At 34.8% G+C, this 7522-nt stretch overlaps 1 pseudogene; it reads left to right on the top strand.

Moving 5' to 3' along the window:
- The first annotated feature begins 1829 nt into the window (after positions 1 to 1829).
- On the top strand, positions 1830 to 3056 carry LOC148125328 (E3 SUMO-protein ligase KIAA1586 pseudogene; annotated as a pseudogene).
- The last annotated feature ends 4466 nt before the right edge of the window (positions 3057 to 7522 follow it).

The following is a 7522-nucleotide window of genomic DNA, read 5'->3' as shown; positions in this document are numbered from 1 at the left end:
AGCCTTAAAGCTATCAAGTTTGAAATCCCCCGATTTAAAACAAGGGTCTTCAAACTTGGAGGAGGAATTCTGTGAGTTGAAGTCCACAAGTCTTAAAGCTGTCAAGTTTGAAGACCCCTGATTTAAAAAAAACAGCAAGTGTGTTAATTTTTTTCCTAAAAAAATAGTCATATAAAATTTGGGAAATTTTAGCTGCTTTTCTATTTTTAGAAAGCAGCTGCTTTGTGAGATTGTCATCGTGTGTGTATGGAAGTTCTTTTGAATTGTGTGAAATGTTATGTGCCTATAAATTAAAGGGTATCTGTATCTGCTTTGTGAGTGTGTTTGTGTAGTTTTCAGTTGTGTCAGGAGTGTGTTTTCAGTTGGCTAGTTTTGTGGGTCTGCTGCCAATCCAGTCATGTTACACACACTCACAAAGCAGGAAAAATCTAAAAATATAGCTTTAATTTATAGGCACATAACAACATGTCCTAGCATTTTTTGGTGTTGATGCTTACAGCATGCAGGCCAGGGGACATTTAACGTGAGGTGCAGCTGCTTTTATGAATTCTGAGAAAATTAGTAACTTGTTTGGGGTATAACACTTCGCCATTATTAAGGCTGGTTTTAACAGGAGCTGAACCTGCTTGATGGGTTTCAGTGTTCATGATTGCCCTGTTTTTGTTCTTGCCTGGGTCTTTTGTCTTTCCTATCATGGTGGTTAATTCTGCCCGGAATCAGGAAAAGGGAACCTCCAGGTGAGTTACCTTAATATTGGGTGTACTTTAATGTTGCTTTTTGTTGTCTGGCTTGTTTGCCTTGGGATTTCTTAAAGGCAGAAGGGCTGAGATTTCTGGTGTGAGGTTTTGGGTCCTTGGGGTAACAATCCAGAGTTTTTATTGCAGTGGCTTTGTCTGGGGATTAAGTAAAAAACTGGTTTTTATCTGCAGTATTTTGGGGGGGCTGGGAGGTATGCTCTCAAAGTTATCTACACATTAACAATGATCGAATACTAATAATATTTGCTTATCCTTTTTATTGAACTTTCCTTATATAATTGGTGTTTTCTTTTATACTTTTACATTTCTAACTTCTGTTTCTAGCCACTGATAAAAGAAATCCCATGTTAAAAAGTATTCTAAGCCTTCTCCTTGATTGTAAATTCTTTATTTTAAATTTCTGAACATTCTAATATTTTTTATTCATTTTCATATCTTTGTTTTTCCATTGTTGTACAAACACAATTCCAGCAGCTGTTAACATGTATAAAATTAAATATGTATTCTACCCAACAAAATATTTCTGGCTTTAAATCCATACGTTGCTTTACCATTGTTTTAATCATGACACCACTAACAGGATTTGAATTTGAGCTTGTATTCTGATTGGTTGTCGGACTCCCTTGGGGCCATGCAGGGGCAACTCTGTAGGCTGTCCTGAATCCCAGACTTGATTGAGCCTTGCTGGATGATGATGTAATGAAAGGGCTTTGGGCAATTCCTATTATAGCTCTACCTGGAGTAGATCTTTTTTATGTAAAATAGACTGGCCTAGGCTAGAGTAATGGCCCATTAGCAAAAGTGGGGGGACTGACTTTCTGCCTCTGTTGAGTTTCTACTTTTCTTTTTAGGGGAAATATTCTGCCTTTTTAATATATCCTAAAATATTTCATTTTCCTAGGAGAGGAGTGGATTTTAACTTCCAACAATGAAAACCTGTATTTTTCTTGTTTGTTGGACCCCATGCTGATAAGACTGTGCTTTGTTGGGTGAAAAAAGAGAACCCTTCTGTTACCTTAGTCCTCAGCTTACAGCCACAATCAAGTCCAATCAAGCACAATATTGTTTATGTCTTTTGCAGTAGTAGCTGATAGGCAAGGATGAAAAGACAACAGAATTTGACCATTTTCTTTGGCAAGAAACCAAGAATGGAACAATCAAAATCAGACACAACAGATCCACAACCATCAGGGTCACAAGCAGCACTGCCACCAATTGAACGTGGAGAAAGCAGCAAGTCAATCTCCGAAACTGAAAGCCTTCCTGATCTTCCAGATTGCTGGACATTGCAGCTATATAGAAGTTTTCAAGAGAGATATGAGGGACTGGAAGTTTCGAAGAAAAAAAATAGGTTGTAAGTACTGCGCAAAACATGACTTTGCAGTAGAGAATGGTGTTCATGTATCCAAGGAGTGGAAACATTACAAGATTGATGCATCAGGGACAACTAAAGAAGTTCAGCAAGCTTCTCTGAGGAAAAAAATGAAAGAACATTTTACTTCTAAAGCTCAAGCAATTTGCAGTGATAACTTAAAACAAGGGGAGTAGGATGCTATAACGAAATCAGTAGATAAGATGTCTGACAAATATTTAGCTACTACTTGTAGAGTATTTTTGACAGTTTACAGTCTGGCACAAAGATGTAAACCATTTTCAGACATAGAAGGACAGGTAGAATTGCAATCTTGTAGTAGGATTGCATTCACGGCCAACTGCAGTGAAAATAGTTGATTTCATTGCAAAAGAAATTAAAACCAAAATGTTTACTAGCATTATTGAACAGAACCTGAAAATATGTTTAATTATTGATGAAGCCTCAACGCTATCATGCAAACCAATTGTGATAGTTTTCGTAAAAGTTGAGGATTTAGATAACCCACCAACAATTTTTGTTGAGCTTGTTGAATTGGAAAAACAAGATGCAGAAACAATATGTTCTTCAGTTTTGTGAAGTTTATGTAATGTTGGGTTTACTACAGACTATCTGCAAAAAAGAAAAATATAGCATTTTGCTCTGATGGTGCCAGTGTTATGCTTGGGAGAAAATCTGGAGGGAGCACAAGAATAGCAAAAGACTTCCCTAACATCATAATATGGACCTGCTTAAACCATCACCTCCAACTTGTTTTAGACGATTCCATAAAGGACATTAAGCAACTAAATCATTTCAAAATATTTCTTGACAAGATACACAGTATTTTCCATAAATCCTGTAAGAGCCAAAATGAACTGTTTGAAATATCCAAACAACTTGGAATTTAAATTGTAAAGATTGGTAGAGTTTTGAGACCAAGATGAGCTGCCTTAGCTTAAGGTCAACCCTAGTTGGGTGGCATGCTTATCCAGTGCTACATCAGTACTTTCATGCAAATGAAAAATACTCTGGTATGGCTGTCTGTCTTGAAAACATATGTTTTTAAAATGATTTGGCATTGATGATCGGTATTCTCAGTGAAATATCTCTTCTGTCAAATTCACTGAAAGAAAGAAATACTGACATCATAAAGGCTGAAAAACTTGTGCTGAGATCAGTTAAAGCATTTGAAGTGCTCAGACAGAGAAAAGGTCCCTATGAAAACAAGGTTGATGGATTAATTATTTCAGAAACTTTCAAAAATATAAAATTTGTACAAAATAATTGATTTGTTGGACTTCCTCGGGAAAGACTTTTGGAAAACATCATAATAAACTTGAAGAAAAGACTAATTGATTGTGAACATTTAAAAACAGGTAGCCAATTGCAAGACACCACAAATAAATTACAATTTCTCCATTTTTTGGAGCCAGATTACTGGAAAATTGAAGAAGTCGTAGTTCCATGGCCAGAAGCTGAGGATCAATTGCTTACCTTTAATGAAATATTTAATTACAAAATTAATATCAATGATTATAGAGATTTCATAGAAAATGTTTTAAAAGATTCAAAGAACTATGCAATTCCTGACAGTATTAAAAAGCTAAAGATATTGTCAGAACAATTGCTGTAAGTTCAGCAGAAGCGAAAATGGGTTTCTCAAAAATGAATCTCATATGTTCAGAATGGAGAAGTCACCTAACTGTTTCTAACATAACCAATCTGATGACCATTAGTGTGATTGGTCTACCTCTAAAAGAATGGGACCCTCTTCCTACTGTTAAAAAATGGTTACGAGCATACCATCACACAGCCGATGATCTGAGGGGGAAAACTAAGAAAAGTGCAAGTGAAGAGGGCACCAATGAAAGAACATTGTGGGAACTTCCAGTTTGAGCTTCTTCGGTGATGGACCAAAATCCGTGATGGTGCGTGGTTTCGATCTGTGCTCACCACCGGAGCACCCCAAGCCAGCTGGATTCGGGGCTAATCCATCCCGTAGAGGTGGTGAAGAGGGAGGAGACTGCCAACAGGGTCGAGGAGAGCTGCATCTCTCCTCCTCAGCTGGCCATTACTCCCTTTCCTGAAGGTGGTTGCAGCGGTGGTCAGAAATGGCCACCTCAAAGAAGAACTCAACCAGAAAAGAATGTGCAGGAGGAAGATAAGAAGAGAAAGTTTTGGTTGACTGGGTTAAACTGAAAAAGCAACAATGTAAGGCACCCTGGAATTTGAACTATAAAAAATAACATTGGTCCCAAAGAAAACTTTTAAGCAGCGAAGGAGAGAGGGAAGGGAAAGGATTTGGCAGCAAAGAGATTTAAGTAAGAAATTGACAAAAATCCACTTTGACATCAATAGGCATTTGAGCTGAAAATAAAATGTCAAAGGGATAATAAAGACTTTTGGATACTCAAAAACCTTTAAAAGCAGGAAAGGAGAGAAAAGGAAAGAATAATACAGCTGGATCTGGAAAAATGGAGGAGACTGCCTGGAACTAAAAGGAACTTACAGTGAAACCTTAAGAAGATTCCTAAAAGATACATTGTAACTGAAACTTTGTAACAAAATAATAGAACCCCAAGAAGAGAAAGTGGAAAAAAGAAGCAAGAAGAAACAGCTTTGGATTATTTGGATTACCTGGTGATTTTTGGATTTTTGGCTATTGGATTTAAATGACTAAAATCAATCAGATGGTTGTTTAAAAGTGTTTAAAATGGCATCACTTTTAGAAGAACTGAAAATGGAACTTAAAAATAGAAAGAAGATGCACAAGAAGGAAGAGGTTCTTTTGGCTTCGTATTTCAATTTTTAGAAATAGAGATCTGGAACTATGAGAAACAACAAGAAACACTTGTAGAACAAGAAGATTGGAACAAAGAAGAAGCCATCTTTAATGATCAAGTAATTTTATGTGGGGGGAAAAGGAAAGGGAGGAAAGAGAGTGAAAACTTTAAGATTTGAAAAAACAATAAAAAGAATAGTTTGAAAAATAATTACAATATTAGGAAGCAACAGAAGAGAGGATCACTGAAGAGAGAATTAGAAGTAGAGAGACAAGGGGGAAAATGGGGAGGGAGAAGAGCGGGAAGAAGGAAAGGAAAAGAAGTTATAAAAGACAGAAACAAGATATAGAGAAACGGAAACTGTATAAGGATTGAAAGTATAAGCCTATTTAGAGATAATGGGTGAAAATTTAATTGAAAAAGGGATTCTGCAAAGGTACATAAGATAGTATTGTTATACTAGAAATAGAAATAACTTTAGAAAATATGAAACAATGTATGATTAAAATGATGGAAAAAATACTTATTGTAATGCAGTGGAATGTTTGCTAATAAATAAATGAAATAAAGTGAATGAGAGAATGAAATTAGGAAAGGATGGGAACATTTTAATTATTATTAATGATTTATAAAAATATAAGTGAAAAGAAATATGGAAAAAAAGAATTAATTATGGAAAATTTATAAGCGTTCACAAGGAAATATGATATTCAATTGAAAAGAAATGTTAAAGATGTTAAGATTCTAACTAATATTATTGATAGAATTGAATTGGATTGGAATGTGTGTTTTATTTACTATTGTTTTATATAAAATATGTGTGTGTGTGTGTGTGTGTGTGTGTGTGTGTGTGTGTGAACATAGTGTGTATTTTAAGAATGTACCAAGCAGAATTCGATTGGAAGTTATGTACTATATTGTATGTTATAACTTTAAAGGCATAAATTGAAGTTTAAATAAGAGTTGAATGGATAAAATTAAAAGATATAAAGGTGTCATACTTCATTTAGTAACTACAGGGGAAAATTTGTTTAATGAGAAAAGATAATATGAAATTGAACCAGGACAGACAAAAGTATAAATATAATGATTGGAAAGACATTGAAATTTAGAAAAAGATATATAACTGAATTTAGATATGAGATAATTAAAAATAAAGTTGAGAAAACCAAGGGAGGGGGAAAATTATGGAGAAAATGTTACAATAGTAATAAGATATGGAATAGAACACAAAGATGAATATGAAATTGAGTTTGTGTCTGTATGAAGAAGTGATAACCCAGGATCATGCTATTTTCAAAAAAAGATGTTTTATTTGTATTATGTTTTTGTAAAAACCCAAATAAAATTTATATTAAAAAAAAGAAAGAACACTGTGGATACATCTCAAATCACACTTTTATGTAATACTAGTACTTGTGTGTACCTCCTACATAGTTTGCGCGTGCTTTATTCTTATTTAAGTAGTAAGTGCATGAAATTAAAAACTTAAGAAATTACCTTCTTCTTTTTTTCTTTCTGAAAGTCATTCATTAGGCCAAACAAGACAGTGACGTGAAGACACACAGCACTGTTATCATTGTTATGTAAATACTTGTATGTATCTCCTTCATAATTTGTGTGTGCTTGTTTTATTTTTATTTAAATAGTAAGTGTACAAAATAATAAACCACCTTTTTGTATGTCTTCTTTTTGTAGGTCATTAGGGCAAAGAAGTCAGTGACGTCGACTTGGCCACACCCAGCCAGTCACATGACCACCAGGCCATGCCCACCAAATACGCCACACCCACACAATCACATTACCCCCTATGCCACACTCACAAAATAGGCCATGCCCACAGAACCGGTAGTAAAAAAAATTGGCACAAGCCCATAAAGATGGATTATTGACAATGTGTCCATGTACAGTATGCATGCAATTGCAAGTATTGAAGGCTTGTCTCAAAAGGCATCGTGAAAAATGGCTTAAGACAAGTTTGATATGAGAGAAAGTCAACATTGTATGGGAGGAGTAGGCCTTAGAAGAGTGAAATAGAATAGTGTTGGGGGAAAAATTACTGGTATAAAGAATGGGAATGTGTCTGTAGTTTGTTATTCTCTACTTAGTAAATAAAACCTTTCAGATCATAAATAAGGGAATTCAACTGAATTAAAATATAGATACAGAAGTATTTCCACTATGGTTCCAGCTGCTGTTGTTTTTCATTTGAGCTTGCTTAGAAATCCTACTATAACCATAGGAATGGGTGCTCCTTATGGGACACAGGGATCATTTGTTAAGCCCGGTGAAATGGCCATATAAAAAACTCCAGGGAATAATAAAGAAGATTAAGCTCTTCAGGAAAGAAATGGGAAAAGAAGATAGTTTTGTGTACACTATAATTGAAGGAAAAGTGGTGGGAGGTGAAAATGATTGTAACAATATCTGAGACTTTTTTTTATTATTTTCATAATATGCTAGCATACATTTTCTTTTTCTTACCTAAAGCAGAGAAGAAATTCTATTTTTTAAAATAGTTCCACAAATAAGAAATTTTTATTCTTATCTACAATTACCATCAAAGTGAAGGCAGAGACTACATATATCTATATTTTTTTTATCAGTGCATTCTAATCAGTGGTGGT

Source organism: Pseudonaja textilis, chromosome 7 (genome assembly GCF_049901715.1).
Source record: "Pseudonaja textilis isolate UNSWEBS1 chromosome 7, rPseTex1.2, whole genome shotgun sequence".
Taxonomy (NCBI): domain Eukaryota; kingdom Metazoa; phylum Chordata; class Lepidosauria; order Squamata; family Elapidae; genus Pseudonaja; species Pseudonaja textilis.
This window is presented reverse-complemented; position numbering and strand designations above follow the sequence as displayed.